This window comes from Delphinapterus leucas, chromosome X (genome assembly GCF_059928025.1).
Source record: "Delphinapterus leucas isolate spDelLeu-1000000601 "Yukka" chromosome X, BTC_Dleu_Yukka2, whole genome shotgun sequence".
Lineage (NCBI taxonomy): Eukaryota > Metazoa > Chordata > Mammalia > Artiodactyla > Monodontidae > Delphinapterus > Delphinapterus leucas.
Genome location: NC_143150.1, coordinates 21,129,127 through 21,147,711, shown reverse-complemented (window position 1 = coordinate 21,147,711; position 18,585 = coordinate 21,129,127). Strand labels below are relative to the sequence as shown.

Sequence of the window (18,585 nt, the reverse complement as noted above, 5' to 3'; positions counted from 1 at the left end):
TTTTAAGGATTGGGGAAAAAAATCAAAAGAACAATATTTCCTGCCACAGGAGAATTATATGAAGTCCAAATTTCAGTGTGCACAAAGAAAGTTTTATTGGAATGCAGCTACATGCATTCGTTTACGTATTGTCTGTGGTGGTTCTGCATCGTAAGTTGAGTTGCTGTGACAAGAGTTCACATGGGCCGCAAAGGCTAAACTACTTACTATGTGGTCCTTTGCAGGAAAAGTTTGCTGACTCCTGGACCAAAGGCTTCACTCCCCTTCAGAGTGAATAAATTCAAGCTCCTTTCGTAGAAGAATGTCACGGAGACTCACAGGTGCCTGGAGGGAGGCGTGGAACATCAAGTACAAAATGGTAACTTTCATCAGAAAGTTCTGGCCCTGGCTCTGCCCACGGTGTGACCTTGATCAAGTCACTTTTGCTTTGTGGGCCTCCGTTTCCTCAGCTGCACAGCGAGGGGGGTTGGCCTGGATGGCCTCAGGCCCTTTCCAGCCCTACAATTTAGAGACTCAGCAACCTGCTGCATTTCCAACTCACAGTTTTGAGCAGGCATAGTATTCTGATCGTTTTCTCTCAGAACAGGACCTTACAGAAGGTTCCCCTGCCCAGCTGTGGCTTTCCCTACCATTGTGGGCCCCCTCACTTATACTCACTTGCCCCTCCCGACCCTTCCCTTCTGCTGACCTGTCTGCCCTTCTCTCCGAACTCCTCTTCCGGCAAAATGAACATGGCCTCCTCTGAAGAAGCACCGCCCCCCCCTCCCCCGGTGGTCCAGGAGCCTCCATTTTGCGGGGTGGGGTGGAGGCAGGGAAAGAAGGGCTCTCGGCTCTCCTCGGCCTCCCAGGGCCCACAGCAGACAGGCAGTGGAGCAGGAGATAGGGCCAGCCCTCCCCGCACCCCTGCTCTGCCAGAGGAAACAGCCCCTCTCTGCCACTTCCTGTCCCAGGGGTTTCAGCAGTTTCCCCTTCAGGGCCTGCGGGCCCTCCCAGCCCCGCCCCTGCCCCACACAGGTCAGAGAGTGCAGAGAGGGGAGGGGCCCTGTGGGTGAGTGGGGAGGATCCCTCACAGGAAGGCTGAGGAGACAGCTGTCTACACAAGGGGACGCCCCAGCAGCTCCTCTGCCAGCCTGCTTGGGCTGGGGGAGCTGGGACCTGGGAGGGAGATGGGACTGTCTCCACAAACCCTCTCCCGTTAGCAGGTGAGTACACGTGAGCTCATCACCTCACCTAGCGATCACCTTGGAGAGCACAGTGAGCCTGCTGGGTGAACGAGTGGGCTGTAAATGCTGAGGTCAGTTCTGCCTGGGCTGAGGACCAGCCCTGGGTGGCTTCAGATGGAGAGACGGGTTGAAGCGAGAGAGCCTGGGGAAACCAGGCCAACCATGGTGGTTAATTCGGAGCAGCAGGTGACACTGAAATCAATGGCACGTCAAAACTTTGCATGATTTTGTCCCTAGCGCCGATGGACAGAGGCGACAATGGAGAGCAAAGTATTCTATTACATGCGGGTCAAGGGTAGTGGCATTTTCTGGGTGATGGAACAGGAAGCTATCACGTTCCACAGCCGCTGCTGATTTGGTGTGGTGACTTCTACTTGTAAATACCTCCCAGTTGCCTTTGCAAGGTGGGGCTCCTAGCAGTGGGGCTGTGGGCCCGTGAGGGATCCGGGCAGGTGACCGGAAGCTCTGCCAGGCCTTCCCAAGGCAATAGGTCAGAGGAGCAGTAGTAGCCTGAGGCTCTGCACCTCTGCCCAGTTGTCAGTCCCCCTGAAGACAGGTTAGAAGTACATGATGATGGTTCTAGAAGCCTTGGTGCCTGGGATGGGGTCCTAATAGTGGATAGACACAACCACCTTGGCCCCCTGTGGTAATAGTGTTCCATGAGGTTCAAGTAGCAGTGAGCGAAGCTAAGGGTAAGGGGACCCCTAAAAATGATGGTCTGAATGGGCCAACGAAAATGGATGGGAAGATGGTCTGGATACCTCTCCCGGCTCTGAGAGGTCATCTTCTTGTGCTTTTGGCTAAGAGCCCTGACCAGCCAGGCCTCCTGTCAATAGAACAGTCTGGCTTCGCCCTCTCTCCCCTCCCTCCATGCCTCCAGAGCCAAAAAGACCCAGCGCCCCTGTGATAGAGCCCCATCGCCTCTGAGGGGCGTGCCCGCTCCACCCCGCAAGTTGGAGTAAATACTGCTTCACAGCTGATATGGAGGATGCCAAGGAAGCCTCAGAGACAACATCTGGATGTGCACCCGGGCTCCTGCCAGCCCCTCCCTACATCTGCAGTGCAAACCCAGGGACAGGGTTTGGTTACAAGCCCAACTCAAAGCTGGTGGCACGTGTTTGGAAAGCACACCTGACTGGGCGGAGCGGGTGGAAGCACTTGAGACCGGTGCCAGCTCAGGGCAAGCGCTTGCGGGGTTGGCACCGATCTGAGCTAGTGCTGGACCCGGGATGGCGGGTGTCGCCACTGTGGCCTCAGCTGTGGGCATGTTGCAGGAGGGGCAGAGTGGCGTGGGTACTCATTTAAAGTGGGCAAGATTTTCTTTTGTGCCTTCTGATATCACGCCAGCCTGTTTCCTCTGCTTCTGGGGAAGGGGACCGAACAGTAAAAATTACAGGGTGACAGGGCGGAGCATAGGGAAGATGGCACGGATTTACATTTATTGGGTACAAGCCGCGGGGCTGGTGTCGCGCCAGTCACTTGCTGTAGGGCTATCTCCTTTCATTCTTACAGCAACGCAAACAAAGTAGCTAGTCAGTGGCAGAGCCCGGGTTTGAACCCAGGTTTATTTCCAACTAGTACGCTCTTTGAACTTTGTTTTCAGTTACATCTCTTTTGGTAATAATCCTGGTTTAATAGTTCCATTTTACAAGCAGGAGAAGTGAGGCTTAGAAAAGATGAGGTAACAGGACCAAGGTCACACTGCCTGTCAAGAATGGAGGCAGAACTCAAACCCAGGCCTGTGTGACCTCAAAGTCTGTGCTTTTTCCCACTGCTCCATGCTGGCGACCACCTGCTCAGATTCCTAGCTCCGAGCTTGCTCACAACACCCAACGTTGAAGGCTCGGAGCCCCTACGATGTCCTTCAACAAAAGCTTCCCAGGCCTGTGTCCCAGATGCCTCAAAGCTCCATCTGATAGGTGAAACGTAACTTTCTGGGCAAAGATGCACCGAAATGGTGACTAGTTGAGCCCCTGTGGCCAGCTGTGGAGGAGAGGTATTGTGGAGTACAAGGCTTCCGGCTCTGTTGATGAAGGAGGCTGACTCTATTCCTGTACCTCAGGAGACTACTGCTTCCAGAGTGTTGCTGGCTTCAGACCTGGAGTGGCTTAGGCATGGTCCCTGCCCCATAAATATACACTTGCTCTCGCCTTACACATAATTTAAGTCTGGGTTCTTATCTCAGGGTGTTGGTTCACATGTTTTTTCAAATATTTATGGAAAGTCAGCCCTGAACACCTCATAGGTGCCAGGTCTGTGGCCAGGGGCCTATCGCTGGGCCCACCCCATTCTTCTCTGTGGTAGGGTCTATTTGTATCTAAGTTCCCGGTAAGCTGGGTTAGCCCATCTGCCTAAACAACATTGCTGGGGTTTTTTCCCTTCAAAACACTCCTATAGCAAGTGTCTCTTCAAAATTGAGGCTCGGAGGTTGGGGGAAAACGGGGAGTGACTGCTAATGGGTATAGAGTTTCTTTATGGGGCGATAAAAATATTCTAAAATGGGTTGTGGTGAAGGACATACAACTCTGTGGGTATACAAAAAGGCATTGAATTGTATACTTTAATTGGGTGAATTGTATGGTATTGAATTATAATTATATCTAATAAAGCTGTTATTAAAAAAAAAAAAAAGTGGCCCAGAGAGGGCTCACTCAAGGCCACACGCAAGTTCATAGAACAGCTCAGGCCAGACTCCAGGTCTTCGGATTTCTGATTCTGAAGCTCCCTCCTCCCATCAGCCTCCCCATAACCCTGAACAAGCATAACTGCTGAGGTTCAGCAAGTGTGCAAGGCAGCCCTATGCACGAGGGTTGGCGGCTGGATCTAGAGCAACAGGGTAGGAGTAGAAAATGCTCTAGAGCTGGGGCTTCAACTTAGGTCTCCATGAGCGTGGCCAAGTCCCTGCCCATCTCTGAGACCCAGCGGCCCCATCTGTTAAGTGAAGTGGATGAGTCTGGTGATCCTTTGCAAAAGGCTCCACCAGCTCTGACCGTCTGCAGTTCTAATTATAAAGCCCCGCAGGATGGAAGAGACTGGCATGTTGGATACGGGGTTCTTCTTGGAGTGCTGCAGGGGGCCTGGACACGATTAGGTGTTCCAACTGATGCTCCTCATGCAGAGTGACGACCAGGACTTTCCCATGAGAGTCAGATGCTTTCAGAGGATTCCACTGCTGAGTTTCTCTATGGGGGGGGGTAGCTGGTCCTGATTTCGCTCCCCCGCACCGCCCCTGCCCACCAGCAGTGCTAGGTGGTAGAATAACCCATAATAGAGACCCATTGATCATGTCCTTTGGAGATGTCAGGAACCAGGTTCTTGGCCTGGCCCCTAGGCAGCCCCACCGCGTGCTGAGCTTGCCTCCGTGGTGGAGGGAATGACTGCTGATGGCCACCAGTCTAGTCCCCACTGGACAGGATGTTTCCACATCAAGCCCCACTTCCTGCAGCTAGGCCTGGGCTCCGGTTTCCCCCTTCTCTTGCCATGTGGTTGCCTGCCCTCTGCCCCCTCCCCTTGCTGGGTGTTTACAGGCTGCCTTATCAGCCTGGGGAATCTGGGCCTCACCCAGTCGCTGCCCTGCCCCGCCCGGCACAGCCAGCCTGCCCAGGGCCCTACCTGCTGTGGTTTCGTCACTCCAGGCAGGCACCCCTATACCCCTCGCAGGCAGGGGCTGTGGATGAGGGCTTGCTGCCTGCCGGAGTGAGAGCTGAATATTCTACCTTGTACAAGCTGGGGGAGGGTATGCCCTCTTTCTACATTGTCACTGTCTCTATCTGCAGGCTCTGGGGACAGAAATGAGGCGCTCGGGCTGCTGAGGAGGCTAACTTTGGCCTGGAGAGCCTCGACGGCTCTTCTGTTCTCAGCCACCAAGAGGTGAGCAGGGGGCTGGGGGCGCAGCAGTAGGCTGGAAGGCTCTGAGTGTACAGACAGTTGGTTGTTGTTTTTTTTTAACTGCAGAGTACTGTAAACACTTCACGCTACAGGTGGGGCGGAATGAGGGGCTGCAGACTGAGTGTGGTGGAGGAGGGAAGGCTGGGGAATTCGTGGGCACAGCCTTCAGAGCCCAGACCTCAGAGCTTCCTGGGTCCCACGCTGTCTCCATCTCACCTTGGGATCTGGTCACCCACCCAAAGGCTACGATGAGGCCAGGGCCAACCACTGAGCAAGTCCGATGACTTCCCCTCAGAGCACAACAGCTTAGATTTTTCCATCAAATGAGTTTGAACTAAGGAAGGGGACAGGAATGGGGACGGTGGGCAAATAAACATGCAGGAGGTGATGGACTTCCCTTCCAGCACTTTGGGCTAAAACCTTGAAAGTTCACGTTCTGACCTGTTCCTAGGCGGGTCCCACAGGGACAGGGCTTGCTTGCTAAAGCTGACCAATCCCCAGAGCAGGAATCAAAGCCACAGTCCAAACCTGCTCATCTTCCAAGGGCTTCCATTTTGTTCACTGAGAAATCAATTAAAATATGCTCAGGCAGTAGACCGCGGCATTCACACTACAGATAAAATGCCATACTTCAAAGAAATTTTATACAGCTGTGTCTTTCTAGGTCTCTAAGATACAATTCAATAGTTTGGGGCGCTTGGGTGGGAAAGTTTGGAAAAACTCTGCTCAGGCAATTTTGCCATTAATGGGCTATGTAACCACAGGCATGCCATGTCACATGGCTCTCACAGCCTCGGGCTTCCCCCGCCCCCCTCCACCAGAGATTTCATGCTACTCAGAGCTTCTCACAAGCTTACTGACCCTAGTAGCAGTCAGGGCTCCGCAGGCCACCCCACCTCCCCAGAAATAACTTCCCACCACTCAGAAAAATCATAAACCATTTAGTGTTAATGTGTTAATGGGTGATACTGGGTTAATGTGTCACCTCTCTCCTCAGCACATTTTCATTTTAAAAGGCCATCCGGAGCTACCCTGCTTTAACCTAAGGAGTGGCTCCGGGGTTAATAGGGGTGCCAGTGAGCAAGGGAGTGTTTCTTGCTGACACCATTAGCCCTGGAGCGAGCCGGCCTTCCCCATCTACTCCCCATGCCTGTGGTCTCTGTTGGGAAGCTGTATAGAGGGGATGTGAAAGTCTTTGAAAAGCTAGCCAGGCCTGGTGCAGCAGAAAGCCCACTTGACTGGGCATGAGGAAGAGTAAGTTCCAGTCATGGCCCTGCCTCTGCCTAGCTCCTCCCCTAGCCTCTGAGCTGGCGCCTGCCCCTACTCCAGGGCACACATGTACATCTATGGCTGTGGCCACACCAGCCATACTCGGCAGAGCTTTACAGTCCAAACTCATCTGCTTGCTTTCCAAAGGTCTTTCACAGTCTGACCCCACCCTACCTACTCAGCCTTGTTTCCCATGATTTCCCAACTCAAGCCTGGGCTTCAAGCCCAGTGGTCTCCTCATGGTCCCCTGAGGGAACATTCCAGGCTCATTCACGGAGTTTCTCAGGCCTGCCAGGCCCTTGCTGCTCTGTTTTGGTTAATCAAATAGTGCCCATTTAGCAAGGTCCCAACCAAGTTCCCCAGATCCATGGAGCTGGTTGTGCCCTGATAACGAGAGTCCACACCAATGGAGGAGCCCCCTTCTAAACTCCCATAGCCCTTAAATTTGACCACAAGATCTCTTAATCCCACGCAATCTTGAATTGCTCTTTATTTCATGTGTATGTCTTATTTCCCCAACAGGTGGTAAAATCCATGGGATCAAGGTCTATTTAATCTTCTCCTGACTCTAACAAACACAGGTCTGGGCATTCATGAACTAAGTCCGTGTAAATTCTCAGCCCAAGTGAGAGCTCTAGAAAAGAGACCCCGAATCCTGATAGATCTGAGGGCTACAGTCTAGGGGTGGGGATAGGGATAGAATTAGGGGGCAAAGGTCTCCAGGCTCAAACATTACTAGTCTTCTCTTGCTCCAGGCCTCTACTAAGGAAAACACCTACCAGCTAGAGTCATGTATTCCAAACAGCATCAAGAAGGCGGATGGCGATCAATCAGGTCATCATCAAAGCATTCTCTCTTTGTACAAAACCACAGTGTTTCTACCTGGTGAATATTGGGTGCTGGTCTGATCACTGGACCCTTGGGAAAGACTTCATGATGCTGGCTGGATCAGTTATAAGAGCTAAAGTGGTTCAAGAGAATGCGGTGTGAGGATAACTTTTTTTTTTTAAAGAGGTCTTTTGTTGGCTAGATAGACAGGTTGAAAAGGGATATGACTGTCGTCTAGAAAATGATGTATGGAGCAGATAATGATGGAACCCTGCACCAAAAATAGGTTATAGGGCTTCCCTGGTGGCGCAGTGGTTGAGAGTCCGCCTGCCGATGCAGGGGACACAGGTTCGAGCCCTGGTCCGGGAAGATCCCACATGCCGCAGAGCAACTAAGCCCATGGGCCACAACTACTGAGCCCACGCACCTAGAGCCTGTGCTCCACAACAAGAGAAGCCACTGCAATGATAAGCCTGCATACTGCAATGAAGAGTAGCCCCCGCTCGCCGCAACTAGAGAAAGCCCATGCACAGCAGCGAAGACCCAACCCGGCCAAAAATAAATTAAAAAAAAAAAAAAGAATATCAGTGAAGAGATTAAGCATCTTCTAAAATGACAGTAACATTAAGGTCATCCATGATTATAAAATAAGATCACAAAAGCACAGCCAAACATATCTGCTATAACAGTTAATGTAAATAGAATAAATGCAAGTATTAAAAAAAGATATTATAAATAAGCCATAAGGATATATTGTAAAGCACAGGGAATATAGCCAACATTTTATAATAACTCTAAATAGAGTATAACCTTTAAAAATTGTGAATCACTGTGTTGTACACCTGAAACTTATATGATATTGTAAATCAACTATATGTCAATTAAAAAATGATACTGACAATCTGATTCTAAAATTTACATGGAGTTGCAAACGACTTAAAATAGGCAAGAACAACTTTGATAAAGAACAAAGTTGGAGGGCTAATACTACCTGATTTTAAGAATGATTATAAAGCTACAGTAATCAAAACAATTGGTATTAGCATAAAGATAAACAAATAGATCAATCAACAGAACTGAATATAGAGTCCAGAAATAAACCTATATATAAGGACAACTGTAACAGACTAACGATAACTTTTTCAACAAGTGGTGCTGGAATAACTGGATATCCATATGTAAAAAGAAAAAAATGAATTTGGATTTGTACCACTCAGCATAGAGAAAAATTAACTCGAAATTGATCGAAGACCAAATGTAAAACCTAAAACTACAAAACTTCTAAAAGAAACCATAAGACAAAAATATCTGTGGCCTGAGGCTAGGTGAAGCATTCTAAGATACAACACCAAAAGCATGATCCATAAAAGTAAAAACTGATTGGTTAGACTTCAAAGAAATTGAAAACTTCTGCTCTTCAAGAGACACTATGGGACTTCCCTGGTGGCGCAGTGGTTAAGAATCCACCTGCCAATGCAGGGGACACGGGTTTGAGCCCTGGTCTGGGAAGATCCCACATGCCGCGGAGCAACTAAGCCCGTGTGCCACAACTCCTGAGCCTGTGCTCTAGAGCCCATGTGCCACAGCTACTGAGCCCACGTGCCACAACTACTGAAGCCTGTGTGCCTAGAGCCCGTGCTCCGCAACAAGAGAAGCTACCACAATGAGAAGCCCACGCACCACAACAGAGAGTAGCCCCCGCTCATTGCAACTAGAGAAAGCCCACAGCAATGAACACCCAATGCAGCCAAAAATAAACAAACAAACAAGTAAATAAATGTAGTAGTAATATTCTAAAAAAAAAGACACTATGACTCTGAAGGCATGCCTACATTAATAATAACTTAAAAAAATTCTTCTAGCTCATTCTAATCACTAAATGGCAAGGATTTTATGTGGCTATTTTTTGTCTTCAATAAAAAATTTAACCCCCCCCAAAAAAAGACACTATGAAGAGAATGAAAAGACAAGGCACATACTCAGACAAAATCTTTGCAAAGCATGTATCTGATAAAGGTCTTATATCTAGAATATATAAAGATTTCTCAAAACTCAACTACAAGAAAACAAACAAGTCAATTTAAAAATGGGCCAAAGATTTGAACAGACACCTCACCAAAGTAGATATATTGGTGACAAATAAGTACATGAAAAGATGTTCAATTCATCAGTCATTAGGGCAATACAAATTAAAACTACAGTGAGATACAACTGCACACCCATTAGAATGGGTAAAATTTGAAGACTGCCCACACCAAGTGTTGACAAGGATGTGGAGCAACTGAAACTCTAATACACAGCTGGTGGGAATGTAAAATGGTACAATGACTTTGGAAAACAGATTGATGGTTTCTTAAAAAGTTGAACCTACAACTACTGAATGATCCAGCCATTCCACTCCTAGGTATTTGACCAATAGAAAAAGACACATATAGCTATAGAAAGATTTGTACAAAGATGCTCACTGCAGCTTTTTTTGTAATAGCCAAAAAGTAGAAAAAAATCAAAACCACCAGATGTCCACCAAGCGATGAATAGATCAACAATATATGGTATATCCATTCAACAGAATTCTACTTAGCAATAAAAGGGAGTGAAATACTGATATAGAAAACAACATGGATGGATCTTAAAATAAATATGCTGAATGAAAGAAGCCATACAAGGAGAGAGTACATCCTATATGATTCCACGTACATAAAACTCTAGAAAATGCAAACTATTACACTGAGTAGTGAATAAGCCCTAGAACTCTAATGCACAGTGTAGGGAATGTAGACAGCAATATTGTATTAACAACCATCAAACTTGCTAAGAGACTAGAACTTAATTATTCCAATCACTAAATAGAAAGGATAATTATGCAACATGATAGAGGTGCTAATTATCACTACAATGGCAACCACATTACAACATATAAACATATCAAATTACCATGGTGTACACCTTAACTTTACACAATGTTATATGTCAAATACAGACGGTCCCCAACTTAATGATGGTTCAACTTATGATTTTTCAACTTTACGACGGTGCGAAAACGATACATATTCAGTTGAAACTGTACTTCAAATTCTGAACTTTGATCTTTTCCCGGGCTAGCGATATGTGATGCTGGGCAGTGGCAGTGGCAGCCACCACATCGCCCAGTCAGCCACGCATTCACGAGGGTAAACAACCGATAGACTTACAACCATTCTGTACGCAGACAACCATTCTGTTTTTCACTTTCAGTACATTATTCAATAAATTACATGAGATATTCAACACTTTATCATGAAATAAGCTTTGCGTTAGATGATTTTGCCCAACTGTAGGCTAATGTAAGTGTTCTGAGCATGTTTAAGAAGGTAGGCTAGGCTAAGCTATGGTGCTCAGCAGGTTAGGTGTAATTGATGTATTTTCAGCGTAAGATAGTTTCAACTTCCGACGGGTTTATCAGGATGTAACCTCATCATAAGTCAATGAAGATTTGTACATTTCAATTAAAAAATGATTACTAACTGATAGTCACAGAAAGCAGATAAGTGGTTGTTCAGGATGAGAAGGAGGGATCGCCAAGGGGCACAAGGAAACTTTTGGGGGTGACTAGTTTCACGAGTGTATACATATGTCAAATATTATCAAATCGTACGCTTTAAATATGTGCAGTTTATTGTATGTCAATATTGCCTCAATAAAACTGTTCAATAAAAAGAAAGAAAAAGGTCCCCAGGTTGGGTAAAATAACAACAGCAGCATTTACTCTGTAATTTTAGCAAAAGTAATATTACTGCGTAATTTAACTATGCAATAGTATCACTATACGAGAGCAGTGAAGACAAGAGGCAAGAACACGCATGCTCTCCTAGAAAACACATTCCTTGATGCCACCAGTGGAGACAAATTCTGAACCCTGGAACGTACTGAGTGTGCTGATTCGAATGTGTTTTGTTGTTTTATCTTTTGCTCCTGCTCCTGCCGCCTGCCGATGTTATTGTCCCACCGAGCCTGGAAGGCCCCTAGAGCACAGCCAATGCGCTCTCTTTCCTCTTTTGAAAGGCCATCTGCCCTCTCACTTCCAGGAGACCTTCCCCAATTAAGTTAAGGAGGGAGAAGAATGATCTTCCTCTAGGTAAGCCCTCCTCGAACCCACCATCACCTAATCTACAAACCTTAAGTGCCACAGGCTGGCTGGCACTTCAGCTCCCGCCCGCTGTGAGGCTAAGTGCATGTGTATTACTAGAGCTCCAGAATTGGGTTTAGATTCTTCAGAGCAGGGGCCTGGGCCTGCTGTGTTTTTTTTTTTTTTTTTTTTTTTTAGGATCAGGGTGGCGCCAAGAAAGTGGTCACCTAATGAGACAGGTGTTTTCTGTGCATGGATTCTCACAGAATCAGCAGAGCTGAACTAGCCTCTCTTATCCTCTGGGGGCATTATGGGAAAAAGACAGATTATCTCCTAAATCTATGTCTTAAGTACCTCCTTGTTATCAGGTCATCAGGAATTTGGGGAGGTTAAGACTAATTGCCCACTCTCCCATCCCCCATCCCATCACATCCCCCAAGGCCTACGGGTGGGGACCAAGGGACTGAGTGAAGTGGCTCAGGGGTGGTCCAAGGGTGGTCCAGGGCCTCCTGCCCTTGTGGGTGGTCACAGGCTTCTCAAGCAAACAAAATCCACTTGCTAGCAGATGGAACCTCCAAGTTACTTTCTGGGAGGCCTTTGGAACGGGAGTGGCCCCCAGCCCCCCAGGAACTCTTCTGGGCAAAGGCAGTGTCCCAGCTCCAACCCAAGGCCTCTGGGCATGAGCGAAAGGAGGCAGAAAGTGAGCAGTGGTTGGCCGGTCGGCTCCCAGAATTCTACACTCAGTAGGGTAATAACAACAAACTGATGATTGCTAAATACTTGCCAGGGATGGAACATGAGGTCTTCTCTCAAAGGAACTAGCTCACTCGTATTCCTACAGAGAACGAACCTTGAGATGAAGTGGTGAAGAGATAAAGATGGCACTGCCTGCCACTCAGAAAGATTTTAACACGCGCACACACACACACACACAATCTTCTTCCACATCCCTTCCTTATCCTGTGTGACAGCAGAGTTAACAAAAAGTTAGCAGAAAGATGTGGAAAATCTCCCTGTTGGTTTTATGAATGGGCATTGTGTGCCCTGCCAGCACTGCCAGAGAAGCAGTTGATCCCTGGAGCCTGGCAAAGTCAAAGGTGTGGGAGGAGGAAATGATAAGAACAACATCAACAATAACAGTAAGAGCCACAGAATAATAGCAGCTAACACTTACTGGGTGGTTACCATGTGGCAGGCACCATGCTGAGTGCTTTACAGGCATTATCTCATTTAATCCTCACTCAAACCCTGGGAAGTGGGTTCTGAGACTCAGAGTGGTTATGTGACTAGTCCACAGTCACACATCCAGTAAGTGATAGGTCTGGGATATGAACGCAGAGAGCCTGTGCTCTTCCTCCTCCGGATAATACCGTGCTCGAGAAGAATACTGAGTTAGACTGGAAGAGGAAGGGAGCTTCGGGAAGGGCAGGTGGAGTGAGAAGTGGAAAGTACCAGCACTGGGACAAGAAGGGGGTCCCTCGAGAAGATGGGAACCTAGGGCAAAGTTTCCTCAATCTGGGCAGGCTGTTTAACCTCTTGCTTCTTGTTGGTCTGGCTGAGAAATGTTCTGGCACTTTCCCTCGCAGATCCTCCTGCATGAAACACCCCTCCCTGCTTGACCCTCCTCATCACCCAGGGAGAAGGCTGGGTGGGGTCTCTTTGCCAAGTAACTCACGTTAGGACACAAATTTCCCGGGCCAAAAAGTCAGGGCACTCTGGTGTGTCTCTGTGGTTTTGCAATGTGCTGGGAGGGTGCAGGGCAAGAGGGCAGTGAGAGAGGAAAACTGATGCATGGCGGGGGCGGTATGTGTGTGTCCAGGTGTTTTTATCCAATTAAATCCAACAAGGACCAAGTCCCCCTCCACATCCAGGCATGGGAGATGCAGAAGTCCCAGAACAAATACATGGCTAGTCCTCGCCCTTCCCCAGGGGGTCTGGACAGAAACATGTGGGACATTTTAGTTCTCGGCTGGCTGAGAAAATGAAAATCTCTATCCTCTACCTGAACCTCTGGGCTTCCAGAGCAATCCCAGGACCCTGGGGAAAGATGGGACTCAACCAGCCCGTGCCTGCAGTAACACCTGTGGCGGGGCAGTTTTCCTGTCCCTTTGGTGCCCTCTGCCTCTCTTTTTCCCCTCTCCCCTCCAGGGCCTCTGCATGGGCAGTGCAGGGGACGGGGGAGGCGGGAGATCAACATGAAATCCCCTCAGCTTGTGGGGCGGGAAAGCCTGGCCAACCTTTGTGTTTTACCAATCCGTCCTGGGGGCGCTGGGCTCCCCACCTGGGCCATCCACTTTGCATCTCCCAGGATGGAGACTGGGGTTTGCACCGAGCCACCCACACTGGCTGACCTGGTCTTTTATGTGACATGCATTTGCCAAACAATTATAGAGGCTTTGAAGGTCAGCCTGTGGCCAGGAAAGAGAGAGAAAGGCGTCTTCTCTCCCTTTTCTGCCTAGCCCAATCTCCCCCGCACCACCCTGCCCCCTTCAAGGTCTAGCTCAGAGCCGAGGCCCTCACAAAGCCTTCCCTCCCTCCTCCAACTGCTGCTGACCTCAGAGCCCCGGCCGCCTCTGGCCCCTGCTCCAAGGAGCACAATTAGCACCTGACCAGCTGCTGGCCTCGCCTCTGCTTGTATCAGTGTCTTAGTCATCTCTCCCACCCCACCCCCTTCACTCGTCTCCCCTACAGCACCTAGCACAGGTTGGGCACACAGTAGGTGTTAATAAATATCCTTTGAATTGAAACTCAGCAGCCCCTATGAGGTCAGAACCGTCATAAGCACCCCGACCAGCAGTTCCTTGGCAACCAGCGCTGGGGTCCGAGCTATAGGGCATTAGCGGTGCGGCTGCTATTACAGGCCACGCAAGACTCAGCGGCCAGAGATTTGCAGGCAGGTTGGTGTTGATGAGAAAAGCCCCTGACCCCTAGGAAAGCGCCCATGGGATTCTGGGTACCTCGGATGAGTTTCCTCTCTCCCCTGCAGAACTAGTTTTCAGTCTGAGAACCACAAAGGGAATAAATTGGCAGTGAATCCAGAAACCTCTTTGCAGCTTAGAAATCCTGGAGAGAGAAGCAAGCCTGCGTTGGGGTCAGGCCCAAGCTTGAGGGGAGAAGGCTGCCCAAGGCCCTTCCAAGCTTGGTGGGGGACCTCCGGGAGGTGCTGGGGGCATGGCAGGCAGAGGGGCTAGAAGGGAGTCTGGGGGTGGCCCTAAGTAACGCCGTCCTGTCCTGCAAACCAACAAATCACACCACTGAATGCTTGCCACCTGCAGCCCACACAGGAATTGGGTCTCCCCCTCCCTCTCATTCACCCAAATCCCAGGGCAGGCCTCTGTCCAGGGGTGGCGTCCTGACCAGAGCCCAGCCAGTGTCCCCAGACAAGGAGAAGCCTCCAAGTCTGAGGTACCTGGCTCCCCACACTGGCTTTGAATTAGGGATTCGAGCCCGGCTTCAAATTTTGGTTATTTATATAGGTGACCTAGCCACCCTCTCTGGCCCCCTCCCACACTCCCCACCCTGACTCTGGCCCATGCCAGAAGGTACACACAGTCCCGGAAGACAGGCGGTGTCTTCTTCACCTCTGTATTTCCCTCACTGCCCCTTCGCTGATGCCTAGTACTGGGACTGGTTCTCAGCAAATGTTCGCTGAGTTGAATCTGAGTTTTAGGCACCGTGTAAGACAATACCGTAAGGCTCGCTTGCGCTTACCATGTGCCGTGCACTGTTCTAATAAGGAGCTTATGTGTACCGATGTATTTCATCCTTAGCAAAACTTTAGGAGGTAGGTCTGATTTGACAAATGAGGAAACTGAGGCACACAATTGACTGGGATCACACAGTTAGTAAATAACAGAGCTGGGATATAAACCCAGACAGTCTGGCTCCAGGGATGGGAGGGAAAATGAAAAAGTTGAGGGGTGAGGGGTGAGGCTCGCAAGGACCAAGGCCAAACTTCGGTGCAGAGCTTTTCCTGGGAAAGCAACCCCCTCAGCCTGCGTCTGGCTGGGCCTCTCAGGGAGGCCCTGAATTTTGCAGGCTAGGGATATTTTGGACATCCTATTAATCAGGCCCCTGAATGACGGACCACAGCACCCTCGTTTTTAGATTCCCATATAGGACAGAGGAGACAGAAGCTGCTGTCCCACCACTTAGCTCAAGGCAGGGGGAGGGCTGCTTTCAGGCCTCCAGTTTGTCCAGGGGTGGGCGCCAGTTCCTGAGCAACCACCGAGCAAACAGTGCAGCAGTGGGAGGAATGCCAGACATAGTTGCAAACAAGCCACTCCTTCGGCTCACAGCTAGAGGCTGGGTGAGGGTGGCAACGTGGAGCCTGCTCAACGACCCCCACCCCTGCAACTCACACCTCCCAGGCTTTGAACCCAGAGACAGCCACTTGCAAGGCAGCCTCTTCCCCACACTGGCCAGGATAGGAAGTCCTCCAGGATAGTTAATTCCTCCACTTAACTCAAGATAGCTCCCCGTTATCTGTTACTGCTGTGGGTCTACTGAATTAATGGCTGAGAAAGTGCCTTATAATCGGTAAAACCCTACATAACTAACCGCGAGGAGGAATCTGCATTCTTGCCGTGCAAACGTGACCCTGAGCATTTTCAGTGCCAAAGTGTCCTGTCTCCCCAGAGGAGAGAGTTAGATCTGATCCCTTCACCTCCCCCCTCCAACCTGGCACTCAGGCCAGGGGTCAGCTCGCAGTGGGTGAGTCCCTGATGGGTGTGCCCACCAGCTGTTGGGGCCAAGCAGTGGTGGCTCTGGTCCTGGGGTGGTGACCTCACTTCCGCTCCTACCTCCCCAGCACTCCTCCCATATGAGGCCCCACCAGGCCAAAATCGAGAAGTTCAAGGTTAACTGATCCTCCCCACTTTAAGAGCTAATTAAAATGATTAGCCACAATGAACCGCCAAACATTAACCATAAGAAGCTGCAGGACCAGACAGGCCTCTATCTCGGGCAGAAGGATGAGGGGCAGGAATCAAACGGCCATCAAATCCCATGGCTGGCGTGTGGGGGGTGGGCAGCCGGGGAGAACCTGGCCGAGGCGCGGAGCCAATGGGGTCAGGAGGTGACTCTGGTCAGGAAGGCCGTGTAGTGAGGGAAGGGCGGCAGACTTCGGGTGCGACGGAGGGACCGGGAATCCATAAAGTCGCCGCCTCAGCAGTCTCCAAAAGCAAGGCGCTGTCGGCAGGGGACCCCGCGCTGCGCGGCTGCTGAGTCCCCGTGCCGGCAGCAGAGGAGGGAACAGAGAGGCGGGAGAGCCCGGGAGAGCGGGAACACGGGAGCGGGAAGGCTGGCGGCCGGCTCACACGGAAACTCCGGCCGCTGACGAGAGAGGTCTCTATTTTGGCGACCCAGTTATCCAAGTCATAGGTTCATAGGTGTGTGTGTGCGCGCGCGCGCGCGTGTGCGTGTGTGTGTGTGTGTGTGTGTGTGTGAGAGAGGGAGAGAAAGAGAGAGTGTGTGTGTGTGTTACCCTAAGGCGCCTGGTCCCAGAAGCCCTAGAGGCCGCCAGATCAATCTAGCAGCCCCGCCAGTGAGGCCCAACCTCCTGCCCTCGGGCACCGAGCTTTTGGGGCGGGCTGTCACGATAGGCCCAGTCACGGACCCCGGGCTGCCTGGGGAGAGGGCAAACCGGCCCCCACCCCGGCTCGGGAAATCGACTCAGCTTCTAACCCAGGATCCGTGGTCCGGGTTCCACAACGCACACGCGGTGGGGCGAGGCAAGGGCGGGACTCAACACGCCGCCGCTCTCCCACCCTTCCCTGGGCCCCAAGCCCCTACGCTCCGGGGCCCAGGCGTCCCCTATCCCGCCCTCAGGCAAACTTTCTGAGGTCCCCGAAGGCTCAGAAAACCGGCGCCATCGACGTACCTGCCGCCGAAGGGGCTCGGTAGCGGGGCCGGGATCGATCGCCGCGGTCCCCTCCCCGCTCTGAGGGCCGAGACGCGGGTCCCCAGCCCGGCCAGCCCGCTTTCTCCCCTCGGAAGCCGGGCTGGGCGAGTGGCGCCGATACCTCGGCGCCGGCGAAAGGAGAAGTGGAAGTTGAGCGCGGCGCCCGGTCGGTCCCCGCGCCCGCCGGGGCCACCGTCCCCCTCCCTCCCTCCCTCCCTCCTCTCCTCCCTGCCCGCCTGCCCCCGCGGCCCCGCGCCCGTGACTCACCTCGGCGCCGGGGCAGGCTGGTCCGGGCGGGCGAGGCGCAGGGCTCTCCCACACGTCGCGCCGCCAATGGCAAGTTGGAGGGCGAGATGCAAATACCAGGTGAGACGGCGGCGCCCCTGATAAAACGACTCCGGGGGGTGGGGTGGAGTGCGGGGGGAGCCGGGGGGACGCCGGGGAGGGTCAGGCCGAGGGAGGGGGCGGCGGGGGCGCCCGGGGAGGGGGCGCGAGCCAGCGGAGACCTGCAATCAGACAACCGAGCGAAAGGGGAAATTGCACTAGAGACACACACGTCCCCGCAGGCGGCGGCTGGGGCGGGCGCGAAGGAGGCAGGGCGGGAGGGAGGGAAGAGCCGGAGGGAGGGACCGACGGGAGGGACCACGGGCGGGCGGGCGGGCGGGGGGGGGAGGGCGCGAGGGAGGGACGAGGCGTCTTGGTGGAAACAGCGCCCCTCCACCCCCGGCCCGCCGCGGTCGCCAGCACGGCAGGGGGAGCCGTGCCAGGGGCCCGCGCGGCCTCTCCTTCCCCTCCCGGCTCGCTCGCCCCCGGGGAACCGCGAGAGCAGGACTCCCGCGGAGCCCACTTCGCGCTCCCAGCGCCCCACCCCCCCACCTGGCGCGTTCCGGGGCCCGCAGCTCCGTCCGGGAAGCCCCTACACAATGCCTCGTAGAGAAAGCCGCTCCATTCCCGGGGGACTCTGGATGGCTATGTCCGGCCCCCTTGGCCTGCGCGCTCCACTCGCTTGACGCCTTTGGCCCCAGCCCTGCGCTCCAGATTATTACTGAACGCCTGCTGTGTGGAGGACCTGGCGTGAGGGCGGGCCGAGCGGGTGGGTGAGGCCAGGAGATGCCCAGAGGATACAATTCGGGAACGATATGCCAGATGCCGCGGAATCCCTGGCCAAATGCTCGTGCACTTGGCGCGACTGGAGAGTTTTGGGGATTTCTTAGGGAAGTCGAGCTTAGGGCTCCGGGTGGGGGAGGCCAGGAGGATATGAATCCGGAGAAGGATTGGGGGGAGAGGGGCTGGTGCAGCAGGTGCAAGGGTAGCCAGAGTTGGGGTGCTGGGAAAAAGCTCATGCCCCTTTCTGTCCAGAGCCAGGCTGC

The 18,585-nt window shown here is 51.9% G+C and overlaps 1 protein-coding gene across 7 annotated transcripts in view; it reads right to left on the bottom strand.

Moving 5' to 3' along the window:
* Positions 1-17,636, bottom strand: part of ELF4 (E74 like ETS transcription factor 4) — a 37,265-nt gene extending 19,629 nt beyond the window's left edge. For 2 of the 7 annotated variants that reach the window (XR_016391276.1, XM_022561499.3), the window contains exon 1: positions 17,195-17,389. The gene's annotated coding sequence lies outside the window, so the exon portion shown is untranslated. Of the gene's footprint in view, positions 1-207; positions 608-17,194; positions 17,390-17,482 lie in introns of those variants that run through there. The other 5 variants (XM_089904097.1, XM_022561501.3, XM_089904095.1 and 2 more) reach the window with 4 other exon arrangements.
* Positions 17,637-18,585: the final 949 nt, after the last annotated feature.